This window comes from Leopardus geoffroyi, chromosome B3, assembly GCF_018350155.1.
Source record: "Leopardus geoffroyi isolate Oge1 chromosome B3, O.geoffroyi_Oge1_pat1.0, whole genome shotgun sequence".
Taxonomy (NCBI): Eukaryota; Metazoa; Chordata; class Mammalia; order Carnivora; family Felidae; genus Leopardus; species Leopardus geoffroyi.
Window position 1 is genome coordinate 66,306,328 of NC_059337.1, and position 18,037 is coordinate 66,324,364.

General features: G+C 37.8%; 1 protein-coding gene across 11 annotated transcripts in view; it reads right to left on the reverse strand.

Annotated features, from left to right (window-relative positions):
• Nucleotides 1–18,037, reverse strand: part of CDIN1 (CDAN1 interacting nuclease 1) — a 275,506-nt gene that overhangs the window by 233,474 nt on the left and 23,995 nt on the right. Inside the window, exon 1 of one of the 11 annotated variants that reach the window (XM_045450101.1) lies at nt 10,484–10,811. The exons of 9 other annotated variants lie outside the window; for them this stretch is intronic. The gene's annotated coding sequence lies outside the window, so the exon portion shown is untranslated. Of the gene's footprint in view, nt 1–10,483; nt 10,812–18,037 lie in introns of those variants that run through there. One more of the 11 variants, XM_045450105.1, reaches the window with a different exon arrangement.

An 18,037-nucleotide genomic window follows, 5' to 3' on the forward strand; every position in this document is an offset into this window, starting at 1 on the left:
TGGGTGAGAAAAACTCACTTTCTCTTGCAAGACCAACTGTCTGGTCATTTTTCTTTAAAGCAATCCCAATAACTTCAACACAATATATAAGTAATAGATACATTTGTAAGAAGTGTTTATTAATTCTTCCTACAATTATTTCCTCTGATTTTTTTCCTTATTTAATAAATCAGATTAAGCTACATGATAAGAAATGCTCAAATTAGGTCTGTGCTAATTTTATTATGATTGCAGAGACAGAGAATAGGTAATGATAGATGAATAACAATAGCTGTATATAGACATTTATAATCTTTCCTTCGTTGGTTAAGATTCAACTTACTTCCAACTCTGTATCTTCCACCATGTTCTTCATTTACTTCCAAGTATGCTCTGTCTTCGTGAGCCACACCTGCCTATGTTTCAAACTACTGTCCATCGCTGTTTCTCTTCATGACTTAATGACTTTACCTAGGAGGGCTTCGGTTCCATAAATTCTATTCAGCCTCCACTCCACAGCAATCTCACTTCTGACTTCACTTTTTAGCAGAAGCAAAGGTCACAGAGACTTCCTCACCACCAAACCCCGAAGACATATATATTTTTTTTAATATAATTTATTGTCAAGTTGGCTAACATACAGTGTGTCAAGTATGCTTTTGGTTTTTGGGGTATGTCTACCCCAATATGTCTATTTCTTATCCTAACTGATGTCATGACAACATTTTGCACTTATTATTATCCCTCTTTTCTTTAAAAAAAACTTTCCTCCTATGAATTCCAGGGTACTGTTTTCTAATGATTTTCCTTCTACCCTGCTAAACACCCATCTTTCTCTCTCCCACAGGCTGCACATCCTCTTCCCTGTGGTTTCCCAGAATGTCTCTTCAACCCTCTTCTCTTTCACCCTACATGCTCATGCTGGTGATGGCACATCCTGCTATGTTCCCATAACCACTTCTGTAACTCCCAAATATGCTTTTTCTGTCCTCCATCTCTCCATAGACTTGGTCTCCATTTTATTGCTACTTATGGCATATTTCACCTATTTGGTTACAAGTATCCTAAAATCAAATTTACCACCACCCCCTCTCTCCCAGAAATGAAGTTCAGCCCCAACCTCTCTTAAACGAATTATTTCTATAAACAGACGCCTGAGTTAGAAACCTCTGGGTCACTCTTGATTCTTCCCTCTCCCACACACCTCACCTATCAAGTCACCAAGCCTTGTTGATTCTACCCCTGAAAGTTGTTCATATCTACTCAATTGCTAAATAGCTTTCTGATTCACTCACTTCCCTTGCTTCCAGTGTCTATACCCTTTAATCCAACCTCCAATTGACCAACAATGCTCCTAAAATACACATCTAATTACATTACCTTTTGGGCCTGAAAATCCCAGGAGGTTTCAACTACCTATAGAATGAAGTTTGAGACACCTGGGTGGCTTAGTCGGTTAAGCATCCGACTTCGGCTCAGGTCATGATCTCACAGGTCTTGAGTCCAAGCCCCACATCAGGCTCTGTGCTGACAACTCGGGAGCCTGGAGCCTGCTTCAGATTCTGTGTCTTCTTCTCTCTCTTTCCCATCCCCCCACGCCCTGCTCACACTCTCTCTCTCAAAAATAAAATAAAAACATTAAAACAAAGAATGAAGTTTAAACTCCTCAGCAGAGCACTCAAAGCCTTTCTCAATCTGACTTTAGACCACTTTTTTCTAGCTTCTCACACTCCCATCTTCAAACCCCTAAGCACCCCTAATCTCACCACATCATTATAAATCACCATGTTCTTTCTGGAGTCTAGAATGTTCTTCTTTCTTTATTCTACTTGGGAAAACTTTTACTCTTTCTAGTAATAAGTGGGCTCAGGATACTCCTATAGAACATGCGAGTATTATTAAATCAACTTATTTTAGTGAAAGGAGTATCTCAAGAGATGAGATATCATAGGATTTCTAACCCGACCCTCTCATTTTAGAAACAACAAAAGTAAAGGGAATGGAGACGAAATGATTTGGCCAATGTTACAGAAAGCATTATCATATAAATCAAGGAAAAAATAAGTTGTGCTACAAGCAGGGCTTAATGGAGGAATACTTTGTGTTAACAGGTGGGAATATCACATATTTTTGTTATTTCAGTCATCATAATGTATCTACGACCAATGTGTATACACTAAACCATAAATACAAACAAAAACAGATACTATGCTAGAACATATGTTGTATCACCAGGAGATCCCAAACCCACAAAGTCCCCACTTCTCATCACCAAACGATGTGATGAACAGGAGATCAAAATTATTAATTTTTTTCTCTATGACAGTTCTTTTTTTTCTAGTACAAATGCAAATTTTAAATGTGACGCTACAAGAATGAAAGTGTTTTTCCAGGTAATGGGTCACTTCCCCTGATTCAAGGCCATTTTTTAGTCCTTCAGAATACTAGTTTTCTCTTACAAATTTCTGATAGATATCTTTGTGTTTTCCATAATTATTTTTTAAACAATGGGGAACATCAAAAGCTGTACTATCAAGGGAATACCAATAGGAACAATCATTTTCATTCTGGAAGTGCTTAAAATCAAATTGTGAAAATCACTTGATATTTCTAAGTCTCAGTTTTACCATCTATTCATAGACTTATGACTTTTGAACTCATTTTCATCTCAAAAGTTCTATGATTTTTATCAATTCTGCAACTTCAAGGTTTAAATTTGTTAATTTTCTCTCTGCTTACAGCTCTAAAACTTGTAAGTATAGTTTATCAAAAATCTGTGCCTTAATCCTAATAATAATGACCTGTAATCATGTTGACACTGGACATTTCTTTGTGGGCCTAACATAACAGGTCTATTCTAGGTCAATAGCTAGAGTGATTAAATTGTTTATTAAGACTTCTAAGCATTTAAAGTAATCAGACCACAGGGTGAGAACATGAAGGAAAGTAATTAACTCCTTTCATTCACCTGTGATTATAAGGTACCATGTCCCCCAGCAGAGGTTAAATAATCACCTCCTGGGTCTAACGCCAAAACTATTTTACTGCTGAAATCCCAGTCTCTCCCAAATTCTTATTTTTTTGATATAAGTCTGAAGACAGATGTTTAATAAAAGAGACACCAGAAGCTTACCTTAAAAGTTGATTTTAAAAAATTTATTTTTTTACATATAAAAATATATGCATATGTAATAATATTCAAACACAATTATTCAAGTATTGAAAGAGTTTTGTGGGGGTTTGTTTTGTTTTTGGAGAAGGTCTCTGGCTTGAACTAAATAATCCCAGGAAAAGAGACAAGTAGGCCATGAGAAACTAAAAAGGCCCCCACCTCAAATTGAATACAGTTTCAAACTGAATGATTGGTTTAGGTCTCAAGATTTTTATCATGGTGGCTGATGCTGAGGAAAATACAGGTAACCCTTACATTTAAAATGAGTTTAGGGGCGCCTCGGTGGCGCAGTTGGTTAAGCGTCCGACTTCAGCCAGGTCACGATCTCGCGGTCCGTGAGTTCGAGCCCCGCGTCAGGCTCTGGGCTGATGGCTCAGAGCCTGGAGCCTGTTTCCGATTCTGTGTCTCCCTCTCTCTCTGACCCTCCCCCGTTCATGCTCTGTCTCTCTCTGTCCCAAAAATAAATAAACGTTGAAAAAAAAAAATTAAAAAAATAAATAAATAAATAAAATGAGTTTAGTTTCAGAAGGGTATTTGTCAAAAGGGTTTAAGACACAAAATGAGATACCAAAAAACAATAGTACCAATTTTTATTACAGTGACAAAATCACTTCTCTAGCAAACAACACTCAGCATAATTCAGTAGTCCATCTATGATATTATTACCTTGAACGGGATGAGGCAACTGTCACCACTAACTGACAATTGCGATCTTTCTACACACTGTGTCATTTTGCCTTTTCTTTTGCAAAAGACTTAGACCTAAAATAACACCAAATAACAATGTTGATTTTTCCTCAGTAATATCCAGTGCTAAAAAGATTACTGATTGTGATCCATTTCAGACAGTTTTCTTAAAGCAGCTGCTTATCAAAGCCAAATAAATTAACTTCACTTTCTCAAGTATTTAAAATAAAAATTTACCCAGTCATTCTGCCAACTCTTGTTGTAAATGAATGAATGAACATCTTCAGGCTAATTTAATTCTGTGACCTCAAGCACAATTGCTTTAGCAACCTTTCCACAGAGTAAAAAAATTTAGAAATATTGTTTAAAACCATTTAAAAATTTTCTTATTCTTCTTCTGTACAAAAGTATGCATTCTATACCCCTAATCTTTCTTAATTTAATAGGTCAGAGACCTTATATAAAATTAGTAAAAATGACTGGCCAAATTCACTTTATACTTGTTGTAATTTATAAAAATCACACTATCATCTTTACTTTTTTCCTAAATATTGTTATATTAACATAATGGTATTAATAATTTCATACTCCTTCCCAGTGTTTTATTCCCTACTCCCAACCTCCAATTACCAAACTGATGCTTTTTATTTAAGATTTTAACAAAGATTTTAAAATTTTAACAAAGAAATGCAGGAATCCACACTGAAGTCACTTCCTGAAAACTTAGTGCTTTTACATAGCTTCAGTTGTGATCTTATGAGGTCAAGCAAACTATTTGAAGCTTCAGATGCTATATTTTCCCTACTACATTAGTTTGGGGGAAAAATGTAGATTCTCAATCTTCTCTAAAAACCTCCTCATCATCATGATATGGACTATACTTAGTCCACAACCACCCCACTTTAATAATAAATGCTTAGAATATTAAAACAACAAATGGAACGCCTTAAAATACATTAAGCTCTTCTCTTATTAAACACAAAATTTTAACTCTTAACCACAAGCCTTTTACTCTTAATTCACAAGCAAATCCTTTTGGCAGTTAATCTCAGCACTTAATGTCATTCACTCCAATAAAACCAATTTTAAATGGCTGTAAATGCCTTCCCTACTTCTCTGTGTCTTCAGAGAAACCAGAGGATGAGCAGAGATGGAGTTCAGTCACAAAGACTATGCACAACACGATTATGCTTCTTATACACTAACTTCCTAAAGAATATTCTATCTAGAACTTTTTCGCATTTCTGTTGAACTCCATCCGTTTAATAAAAGAGTAGACACTCAACAAATACCTACTATCTTGGTGATCGTGTGATAATGATGACAAAGATAGCAATGACGGTGAAGAGCTTCTTAGGTATCAAGCTCTGTTTTATTTCATTTCTATCACTATGATAATAGACGTAGTAGTAGTATTTTAGACACTGAAGGGTAGGGGTGAAGTATCTTAATCAAATTAATAAAGTCAGCATGTGAACATATGCTCTTCATGTGGCATCCAAGAGATAAAATTACCTTCAAGAACCAGTACTCTAGTATCACATGATTCTTAGTTAAAAATAATCTACTTAATCTAGCTTCAACAACAACAAAAATGGATCCTGCATCAAAAGCTTCCAGCTTTTCACCATTAAGTTGAACTCCACAGATCTGAATTCATCACCCAGGAAAGTTAATGTGCAACTAGTAGTGACTAAAAATGAATATCTCTTTAGCTATAATTTGAAGTGAAAAAAATTACATGTAAAGTTATATTTATATTATATTTATAATTATAACTTTAAGCAAGCATATGTTCAGGGTCTCTAAAAGAAGACATAATTGTATAAAATGTGTAAGACTTTGGGATTACAGATAATTTCTTTATTCTTTTTTTATGCTTTTTTTAACGGTTTTAATCTTATTTTTATATAAGAAAAAAAATTCAGAGAGGAGGGGCGCCTGGGTAGCTCAGTTGGTAAAGCATCCGACTCTTGGTTTCGGCTCAGGTCATGATCTCGTGGTTTCACGGGTTGGAGTCCCACGTCGGGCTCTGCGCTGGCAGCACGGAGTCTGCTTGGGATTCTCTCTCTCCCTCTCTTTCTCTGCTCCTCCCCCATCCGAGCTCTCTCTCAAAATAAATAAGCTTAAAAGTTTTTCTTTTATTATTTTTTTTAATGTTTATTTATTTTTGAGACAGAGAGAGACAGAGCATGAATGGGGGAGGGTCAGAGAGAGAGGGAGACACAGAATCCGAAGCAGGCTCCAGGCTCTGAGCTGTCAGCACAGAGCCCGACGCGGGGCTCGAACTCACGGACCGTGAGATCATGACCTGAGCCGAAGTCAGACGCTTAACCGACTGAGCCACCCAGGCGCCCCAAAAGTTTTTTTTTTTTTTTAATTCAGAGAGGAAAATATACCTTTTCTTGATATATATGTAATATCTTAAAAATATGACAGGGTTTCATGTATGTTCCCCCAAAATATCATCCAACCAAAAAACACAATAGCAGATGCCCCCTATGCTACAGAATTGCCATTTATGTTGTATTAGAGTCTCCCCAAATTTGGATGTGCCCAGTGCATAAGCAGCTACAAAAATTTGTGTATCCCAATATTTAGAAAAGCTGCATTTGGATATAAGAAGCTTTTTTTTTTTTTCTTTCTTCTCTTCTCAGCATCAGAATGACCCCCAGCGGCTTGCACTCCCTTCCCAAATCGGAGGAAACCAGAAAGACTGGCTTCCCTGACAGAAATGCTGAGGTAATTCAAGACAGCATTCACCTGGGGAAGAAGCTGTACCTTCTAGAAGCACCAGGCTCTACCTGGTTCCTCCTAGAGCTGCTTGACCTGACGTCCGTCCACCCACAACTTCCACACCAACCTTAACCTCACAGAGAAGAAATGTTGAGTAGCTTTGGCCAGACCCTCCAGCGCCTGAGGTTAAGTCCCATTTGCTGTTACACTGGCTCTTATTTCTCCAGACTCGACCCACAGACCACGGAGGTGAAATATGTTTCCCAGAATTTTTGTGTAATGGGGATCTTGTCTTTCCAAACTTCTCTAGTGTTACAGTTACTTGAGAATTTGCTCTTGACAGGACCTTATGTCCCAACCCAGTGCCAGCCTGGCTGCTGGGCCCTGCTCCTTAGGACAGAACTCCCTACAAGTGCTTCTCTCTACACAACACCTGCTCTGTTTGCTCCCAACCTTTTCTAGAGCAGTTAAAGGGGGAGTGAGCATCTATAGGCAGGTCCAATCGTCCATACCCATCCACAAGCCTACTCTAGTCCCCTGAAGAAAACTGGATCATGCCCAGCTTTGCCCTATTGTGACAGTAAAAATGCTGAAAAGTCCATCTGAATATACACCCTTTCAGTTCTAAGATACACATATCAGGGAACATATACTGAAATCTACTTTTAAGCATAATCCCCCTGAAGAGGATCAAATACAGGTGATGCTATAAAGAAACAAACACCTTACTTTCAAAAGTTTTTGTCTTCAAGTTTCCCACACATAAAATTCTAACCACTTATAGGTAGTCATCATTTCAATGAATTGTGTCAAACGAAAAGGGAAAAAGAAAGGTACATTCACCATGAGGCTAATTTATGGTCTCACTAAATCCAGCAGACTGAAGGATTTCATTTAGTCTATCATGAATTCTTAGACCAAAGCAATTCTATTAAAAGCCCTCAAAGAAACACACACACACATACACACACACACACACACACACACTCTCTCTCTCTCTCTCTCTCTCTCACATGCACACACTCTCTCTCTTTCTCTCTCTCTCTCTCTCTCTCTCTCTCTCTCACACACACACACACACACACACACACACACACACACACAACACCGGAATTTGAACTTGTTAGGTCAGCCAACAAAGCCTTTTCCTAAATATTATACCGGATGTCACATTTCCCACATTTTGAAAAGCTAACACCAAGGAGTTTGTCCCTCTAAATGGAGGGGGGTGGGGAGCAACAAAAATCAATTTTTTTAAATGAAATTTTTTTCCATAAACTAAAACAACAAGTATAATACTTTACAATTTTATATACATCACAGTCTTAAAACAATACTGGGTATCAATTCAGCAAGACTGACATGACTGTATCCAGATTTGAAAATGTAGGCTCAGGGGGTGGCCTGGGTGGCTCACTTGGTTTAGTGTCTGACTCTTGATTTCAGCTCAGGGCATGATCTCACGGTTCATGAGTTCAAGCCCCATGCCGGGCTCTGTGCTGAAGATGTGGAGCCTGCTTGGGATCCTCTCTCTCTCTTTCTCTCTCTCTCTCTCGCGCGCGCACTTTCGCTCTCTCCTTCCTTCTATCTCTCTCAAAAATAAATAAAATTTATTTTAAAAAATGTAGGCTCAGAAAAATTACTAAAACATACACAGACACATCTAGTTCCTGAAGGACTGAGCCTCTCAAAACTCAATCTTGTGACTTCAAGTCCTAGTTCACCTTTCCACCAACTCTTAAGATGTGGCTCTCATCCTGATGGCTAAGAGAATGGTGTCCTCCAGACAATGAGATGAAATTAGTCTATACCATGCTGCTTCTCATTTTCCTTTTTGGATAGTTTCTCTTTACATTCTCTCACTGGCCCAATGTTAAATTCCACTGAGACACAGCAAAGGCAAAGGTTCTCCTTCAGAATTGCTTTTAGAATAAAAATATGAAGGAGGATAATCTGGGAGTTTCCAAAATGACTATGTTAAACCTGAACCGTACCAGAATTCTGACAATTACACAATGTCCCAGGAAGAAAACCAGAGGAAACCACATGGCTTCAAACCAAAAAAAACCAAAAAAACAAAAAAACAAAAAAAACCCAAGAACAAAAAAAACAAACACTGAGAAAGAAAGTGTTCTTAAAAATCTGAATTTTAAGCATTCAAAAATGTATCTAGAAGGTTCTTTCCCTGGCTGTTGGGGGCACTGGCCCTGCTGTTCAACAGCTCTCAATAGAATTGCTTTGGTCTAAGAGCTCAGAAACCCTTCAGACTTCTGGATTTACTGAGCCCATAAATAAGTCTCACGATGCATTTTAATTTAAAGTATTCTTCCTTTCTTCATTTGCTTTTTGTCATTAGACTCTGAGTTCTTTAAGGCAGGCGTTCTGTCTTTCTACTTTTAAACTTGTACCCCAATGTTTATAGCAGCACTCTCAACAATAGCCAAATTATGGAAAGAGCCTAAACGTCCATCAACTGATGAGTGGATAAAGAAACTGCGGTTTACATACACAATGGAATACTACTTGGCAATGAGAAAGAATGAAATATGGTCTTTTGTAGTAACGTGGATGGAACTGGAGAGTGTGATGCTAAGTGAAATAAGTCATACAGAGAAAGACAGATACCCTATGTTTTCACTCCTATGTGGATCCTGAGAAACTTAGCAGAAGACCATGGGGGAGGGGAACGAAAAAAAAAAAAACTTAGAGAGGGAGGGAGGCAAACCATAAGAGACTTAAAAACTGAGAATAAACTGAGGGTTGATGGGAGGTGGGAGGGAGGGGAAAGTGGGTGATGGGCATTGAGGAGGGCACCTGTTGGGATGAGCACTGGGTGTTGTATGGAAACCAATTTGACAATAGATTTCATATTAAAATAAATAAATTGAAAAAATTTAAAAAAAATTAAAAATTATTCAAAAAAAGAAAAAAAGAAAAAGAAAATAAACTTTATGTCACCAACATTTAGCACAAGATCTTGCACATACTGACCTAAATGCAGAATAACCCTCCTCCTCTGATTCTTTAACATGTGCATACCCCCACATCAAACACACATATCCATTCTAAGGGAAAATGCAAAAACACCGCAGCTCACAGAACAAAGAATAAATATTCATGTAGACAACATGTAGGGGCGCCTGGGTGGCTCAGTCAGTTGAGTGTCCAACTCTTGGCTTTGGCTCAGATCATCATCTCACACTTTTGTGAGATCAAGCAGTGCGGAGCCTGTTTGGGATTCTCTCTCGCTCACTCTCTGCCCCTCCTCCACCCTCAAAATAAATAAAATTTAAAAAAAAAGAAAAGACAATATGTGAATACATAACAGACATAACATTGCTAAAGGGGAAGATTTTTTGTTTTCAAAAACTGTGGTGCCTCAAAATAAGCAATTGTAAGCTTTACAAGAAAAATAAGAGGGTGTACGCTAATTAACACAGTAACTTTTAAGGCCTAGAAATTCTGGCCATACCAAATACAAAAGAAACATCAAATCTGATTTAGACTTTGCTGTCACTTTGAGAAGAGGACTATAATATCACAAAACTCAGAACAATCATTATTATTATTATTATTATTATTATTTTCTACAGTCATTATTTTTTTTTAAGAGATACCAATAGAGAGATCAGTGACCTCAGGGAAAGAAACAATGTTCATGGCCAGACTCTGCGTAAGGATACCTGAAAGAGCACTGTGACCTGTTCTTATATAACCAATTACCCCACCCTAACCTAGTTCTCCGTCCATCCGTACAGCAGACAGGAGGGTAATGCAAATGAGTCACTGCAGGACATCTGTAAAAACCTTGTCTGAAACTTGACTCAAGGAGACCAAATCCAGAACCAGGCAAGTAGAGATGCTTGGCATTATAAGGTGCGCACCTTGCCGAACAGCTACCTGACTCACCTGCAGCCAGCAAGTCCCGTTCTTTGAGCGCTCCGAACACGGTGAGCCACTTGGCCTGACCCACCTATACCCCACCTATACCGCAGGATTCCGATCTGATAAAACACAGCATCTCCACCTTTACATCAGATGGGGTAAGGTTCAGCTGCAAGGGATAGGAAACCCACAACTATGGATTAAACCAGGCAGAAATTTGTCTCTTCCAGCATTGCAATTTTGCTCCAGGAAATCCTTGGGATCCAGGCTAGCTTCCGACTCAACACTCTACCACCTCTAAGGTGCAGCCCTTACCCCTGTGGTTAAGATGGTGGCATCCAGACAGGAAGATGGAGAAACAGCTTGAAGAAGAGAGATAGGGCTGTCTTTTAAAGAAGGTTCCTGAAGTTGGCACTTACTTCACAATAGCCAGATATCGGTCCCTTGGTCATATGGGCTGTGAGGGAGCCTCTGTTCTGGGAGAGTATGCCTGGTTAAAATCAAGGACCCTGTCACCATGAAAGAAGTGAAGAACAGATACTGGGAGCAAACAACAATTTCTGCCATGGGCACAGCATTCTACAAGTCCACAAGTCTACAATTCTATAAGACAATATGATTAATGTCATAAACGAAGCTGTTAACAATAATCAACAATGCACATGGCTAAAAATTAACTCCTTGCTCGAAAGGTGCCTTGATTCTCCTAACTCTGGTTTAATAAATCCAACCATTTTAAGCTCTTGATATATGATATTCCTTTGAGAGCACTCTCCAATCATTATTATAATGAATTTCCTTTCTCAAACACCACTGGTGAGCAACAGAATTTAGGGTTGGAAATACCACCAATTAAATGACTTCCTATTCATTTGGCAAAAGGCAAAGGCTTCTCTGTTTACAGTTCAATCCTTTTATCATACAATAGTATAATACTTACTCTCTTTGGGAATAAAGGATTTTTTTTTAATCAGGGTTTTTTTTTTTTTTTAACTTTATTATTATTTTGTAAGCAGGCTCCATGTCCCATGTGCATGTGCAAGCTGGAGAGGGGCACAGAGTGAGAGGGAGACAGAGAATTGAAGCAGGCTCCACGCTCCAAGCTGTCAGCACTGAGCCCGATGTGAGGCTCGAAATGCAAAATCATGACCTGAGCCGAAGTCGGACACTTCATCGACTGAGTCACCCAGGAGTGCCACTCCCCCAGAGTTTCATATTTAAAAGGCATTGCTTTTGTGAGGGACAAAACACAGTTATTCTCAGAAATGAAGCACTCCCCAGTATTTCAGTACAGTGAATACCTATCAGTATAGTGAGTACAAATTCTCCAACCATATCTGTATAAATTTCCAAGAAGTGATGAGACAAAAAAAAAAAAAAAAATCTTCTTACAGTAAATTCTTTCAAATGACTTGGGGGAAAAAAAAAAAAAAACTAGTACAAAATGGTATGCAGATAATTTGGGTAACGTAATTCTAGGAGAATGAGTCAGAGGCATCATCACTCTCCTAACCTTGACCCTGAATTTGGTTTAAAACTTCTATACATTTTTAGTGCCATGTGAGAACAGATGATGCTGTAACACAGGAAAATGGCAACATTTAAAATTCATAGTAGCACAAAACCATTACTTTTCCCACTGGATCCCTTGAACTTTAATAATGTCTGACCTGGTTGGCCAATAAGTTCTAAAAGCAGACAGAGGAAAATTGCCAATATTAGACCCTGCTGGAATGATTTTTCATTTAGAAACATTTTATAAGTTCTCTTAAAAACAGGTCACCAATTCTAGAGACATAATTTTCTTGAGGGGGTGGCCTTGGAAGACAGCAGGTACCCCCGTATATGCAAAGCAGAATCAGCTGAAAACCAGACTTCGTATGTTCTTATTATCCACACACACAGTCAAAATAAATATGTCCCCACTCCCCCATACCCTCACACACCGTTACATATGCGCCAATCCAAATCAAAGAAAGTGTGGCAAAAGGAGACATCAAAGAAAGTTATTCATTTATTTCCCAGGATAAATGGCACAAAAGCCAGCATCTCATTAACTGTCCAAAGGAGACAATATACCATACAACTGAGGCTGGATACAGAGACTGGTAATCACACATTTATAATTTTCGCATTACACAAATGAAAAGATTTATAAAGGTACAATTTAAGAGTCTACCTTGCTTAAGTCACTTAAAAGAAGCAAAGTGACAAGAGGGGCAAGTAATTAGCTGCTTCTCCACAACACCGCAATTCCACGTGGCTTTCTACATGCCCCCTTGCTTTAGTCAAATATCACTTCAACACGCAATTATCCCTGCGCTTTGATGCCGTTGTCATCTGTTTTGTTTTTAATGCAAATACCTTCTTACTGGCTGAAAATTTCCCATATTATGGTTTGTGAACTGTTGCATAAATGTTGCTTATAAACGCCTTTAGCAACACGTTCACTCTTTCAGAGCCCTGAGAGGCTAGTCAGCCAGAGGGGCTCTTGAGTGCACAGCCAACTCTGAACGGCCAGAGAGCTGGTGCGGTCACAGACAGAGCTGTACAAGGGGTAACCTCTCGTGCAATTTCTTTCCCAGAGACTGTCAAAAGTTTCCTTTCACAGCTTTACAAACACACCAGCCTCCAGACTGGCAGGACATCACCTTGGCACTACACATCTTTTAAAAGCTTTTACACAGCCCACATTTATCTTCACAGGATCCCTGTGTGAAAAAAGGCAGGGATGCTTGCTACCCATGCGGACAAAGTGGAGCTCCAGGAGAGTAAGTGACTTGCCCAGGGCTATGCCGTCAAGACGGCTGCAAACGTGGTTTTGGAAGCCAGTCCTCCTGTCTGGATGTGGAGTCCTGGCTCTTGTGGACCAGGAGAGGCAACCGACTTTTCCCAATGCTCTCCTAAAAGAACACATTTCATAAATCATACCTGATTAATTACATTGTAAAAACAACTGAACTCACTTCAAGTTGTTTTTTTTTTTTTCATTTCAAGTAGATAGGGCCCTGATTCTTTACAACTATGTAGTTATTGAAAAGTTCATAGTTGCATTGATTTACACAATTTTTTTTATTTTTAGCATTTTATTTATATAGCTGATATGACTCTCACCTAATTTAGATGATGTGATCACATATATATATGTTCATAATTTTAAAAGGAAAATATTAAAATGTCTGACCAGAGATTGACAATTTTTTTCTATTTAATATATTATCTGAAGGAAAACAACTTCACCAAAACAGTATGCGTATCAAACGAAAAGAAAAGCATGAATCATCCTTATAGGAAAGTACAGATATTTCTATGTTGACTTTCTACTTTCTTCCTGCTTGAAGTAAGATCCTTTTAAAAGAATAACTCAAGGACACCATCAAGAAAGTAAAAAGAAAACCAACAGACCAGGACAAAATACTTGCAAATCATATCTCTGGTAAGGGATGTGTATCCAAAATATGTAAAGTACACTTACGACTCAATAATAATAAAAAGACAACATAAATGAGTAAGGAATGTGAGTAGACATGTCTCCAAAGAAGATACACAAGTGTTGGCAAGGACGCTAAGAAACTGGAAGCTCACACATTGCTGATAGGAATTATAGATGCAGCATCTTGGAAAACAGTTTGACAGATTCTCAAAATGTTAGGCCATCTTACTCAGATATTCTGTGCCTAGGTATCTACCAAGTAGAAATAAAAGCATATGTTGACACAAAACTTTCACACAAATGTTCATAGAAGCGTTCATAAGAGCCAAAAAGTGAAAACTATCAAATATCTACAAGCTCATGAGGAACAGATAAATAAAATGTGGTATAGTTATACAATGTGTTATTCAACAATAAAAAAATTCCACAACACAAAGGGAACCTTAAAAACATCATGTTAAGTCAAAGAAGTCAGTCATATTGTATGACACAACTTAAATAAAATCTTCAGATAGGAAAATCCATCTAGAGAGATTATAGATTAGTGGTTTGCACAGGGCTGGTGGGAGCAGGAATGTGAATGGAGAGAGACTGCTAATGGGTATTTGGTTTCTTTTGGGGTTGATGAAATGTTTAGGAATTAAGGTAAACCTCATGAATATGCTAACATTAGTGATTTTTAAAGACTGATTCATATACTTTAAAAGGGTGCTATGGAAGGTGAATTATATCTCAATGAAAAAAATTCCGATTAAGAAATTAATATTTATACAATATGTAATGATTTAATTTCAAATTAGAAAGAAAGGAAGAAAAAAGAGAAATCTGGATCCATCTCAAAGAAGTTGGTCATAATCATGGGCTCCCATCTCCTAGAAGGACTAGGCAGGCCCTGGATGGAATGTAGTCAGATACATATTAGGTCACATGAAGGAAAGCATCTGATTTTACATATCCTACAGAAACCTTGTAAGCAAAGCATGTTCTTTAAAAACTATTGATTTTTTTCCACAGCTTATTTTAAATACTGTAAAACTATGTCCTCAAATTCTTCTATGAGCTACATGATTAATGTTCTTCATGTTTCATTTCCCTGAAACACCAAATAAGACGATAATATTTCCATTGAACACAATCCTTGTCCTCAAACTATCCTCATTTGGAGATGCCACTTCCCACCCATCGACAATCTGATCAGGTAACAGAAGCAATGGAAATGTGTCAAAGATCCTTCCAGTGCTTTTTCAGTGGGTGCCAACCACTATTACACCTCCTGTTCACAGATTTGCAGATGCCTATAATTTTAACCACGTAGTTTATCAACCTAGTGAATACAGGGACCAAGAAAACACCTGTTGTCACAATTAACACTGATTAACCCAGAAAATGCTACCAAAAAGGCAGGAGAGAGTTAAGAAATCAACTTCTATTGCTTTAAACTCAAACTCCAAGTCTCTCTGTGACTTCCAACCTGTTTGGGTTAATCCTTAGACAGGTGGCAACCTTACTTAGAGTAAATTAACCATCCCCTAATTATACAAAAAGAGCTTGCAGGTAATTGACAGGAACATAGCTAAATATGATTATGCCTGTTGGGAATATAAAATCTACAAATAACCCTCAGAGGTTAAGGAAATAGTGACTTCTATAAACAGAGATCTTAACAGAAAATGTTTTAAAATAAAGTGTAGGTATATAATTTATTAAGGAATTAAAATAGGCATTCTAAGCAGGTAAATACAGAGATACTATGAGAGGGAATTAGATTAACCAAGACTGGTTTCACTTAGAAGTTTTTTAACCTTAATCCTGTATGGCTTATTTTTAGATGATTTTCCAACCAGATAATAAAAAGCAATTTCATCTAAGTGCTGCAGTCACAGGGTTTACTGCATGAGCCCCTCCCATGCCCTATTTCCACACCTCCTCATGGGGGAGTGGGTACCTCTATCATCTGTTCATTCTTTGGGAAGCACGCTATGCTTCCCTCCATAGGCATACCGAGTCCCCTGGATAAAATCCAAACTTCTCTTCCCTATTGTCACCAACCTCAAAAAAGTCAACTTCACAGAAATGTAGAAGTCAGACTTTCTGTCTTCTTTAGAAGCCAAAAAGTGCATTGGTATATTTTCCATAAAAAAAAACCAGAAATGACATAACACCAGTATCTCTAAAATAATGTAATCAAAGACTTTGAAATACCCATGCTCAAATAAGATGCAATTATATTATAGAGAATACATGATAGGTAAAACATTAGTATTCTATATATTTATATGTAAAATATATGTAACACTGCACAATGTGCAATATGCCTCGGAAAAACCAGCATCAAGGTTATCACTGTGACTTCCTATCAGCAGAGAGGAGGCGGATGGAATTCTGGAACATGGGTAAGATAACACTCATGTCAAAAAAAAAAAAAAAAGTCCTTGTCCTCAAGCAAGCTAATGAAGCAAGTGATAAGCTAGGGTCAAATTCCCACTTCTACAATCAAAACTTATCACAGGAGCCCTTGAAAAGGGAGTGCATCTGTCATATGTTAATGACTTCAAGCCGTTCACTGAACTTCTAGGTGTATAGGAAAACTTAAAAGCACTTCACAACTCCTTGTGGGTATAATTAGCCTGTTGCAATTGTTGGCAATTCTCATCCTGGGACTTTAAAAGGTCACTCTACTCTTTAAGATACCAAATTTGGAGTCACTCTCCCTTCTGGACAGATTAAGCACACCCTACAATTAGTATGCAGCTGCACCTGTTGCAAAGCTTCTTTCTTCAGTGATGTAAATGGGGACAGTCAACAACATTCTACATTCTTGAGGGATTATTAGACCTTGGAAACCAAGCAGTGAACGAATCTGGTGTCTGTTGTTGAGGTGATGAATGGTGGTCACACCCTGACCACACGCAGAAGCCATGATCTTTATTCTTTATAGACAATCCCAGCTAGCACAGGCCCCACATTGACTTGACCCTCCCAATCTCATAAGCAGTTAACGTGCAATGTGCTATTTAACAGAACTATGTTGTTCATGATCTAGTTGAGTTTCTACACAGAACATAACAGAGAACCCCCCCAATTTTTTTTTAAAGTCCAACTAACTAATAGAGCATCACTGATCTATCTCAACTTTATTAAATCATGGTGAAAGAAAAATGCTGCAGGTCACATAAGGAGGAGAATCTATTTAATAAAGTTTGTGGCTCAAAGCTGCAAATTCTCCTTTAATTGATTAATCCTTTACAAAAATGTTCTACACATTTCATAAATTGTCATTGATAGTAATTTCACTGCTATAATACAAAATAACAGTACAGATATTTGAAGGATACAGCTTTTAATGGAAATATATTTTGAAAAGAGACATTAATTTAAAAAACACATTCATAAAGTTGTGACAAAATACAATATAACTGTTAGTAAACAGTCTTTGAGGGAAGTATTAAACATAAAGCCATAAATTACCTTCTTCCTTCCTCCCTCCTTCCTTGCTTCTTTCCTTTCTTTCTTAATGAAAGAGAAATACAGAGGACAGGGCTCTAAAGCCCCCTTCTTTTCTTTTTTTTTTTTTTTTAATTTTTTTTTTTTTCAACGTTTATTTATTTTTGGGACAGAGAGAGACAGAGCATGAACGGGGGAGGGGCAGAGAGAGAGGGAGACACAGAATCGGAAACAGGCTCCAGGCTCCGAGCCATCAGCCCAGAGCCTGACCTGGGCGAACTCACGGACCGCAAGATGGTGACCTGGCTGAAGTCGGACGCTTAACCGACTGCGCCACCCAGGCGCCCCATAAAGCCCCTTATTTTCTAAGCCACATAAATCACTGATATTTCCCACTAAATCAGAAAAAAATGGTTCTTTGCTAGCCAATACATGTGACCATGTAAACAAATATAAAGCCTTCTTAAATTAGGGATATTGTGTTTCATAAATATATTAGGCAAAGCTACTTATTATCACCAGACCATATAACATATCATCATATATACTCAAGTACTTTTCTCCCAAGTATAATTTCTTTTCAAAGCATAATTGGAAGTTTACAAAACGGGGAAGAAACTTTTTTTTTCAAAACAGTTTTACTACATTATTGTTAAGCAGGTATACTTTCTTCTGTGCCTTATATTATGTGTACAAATACT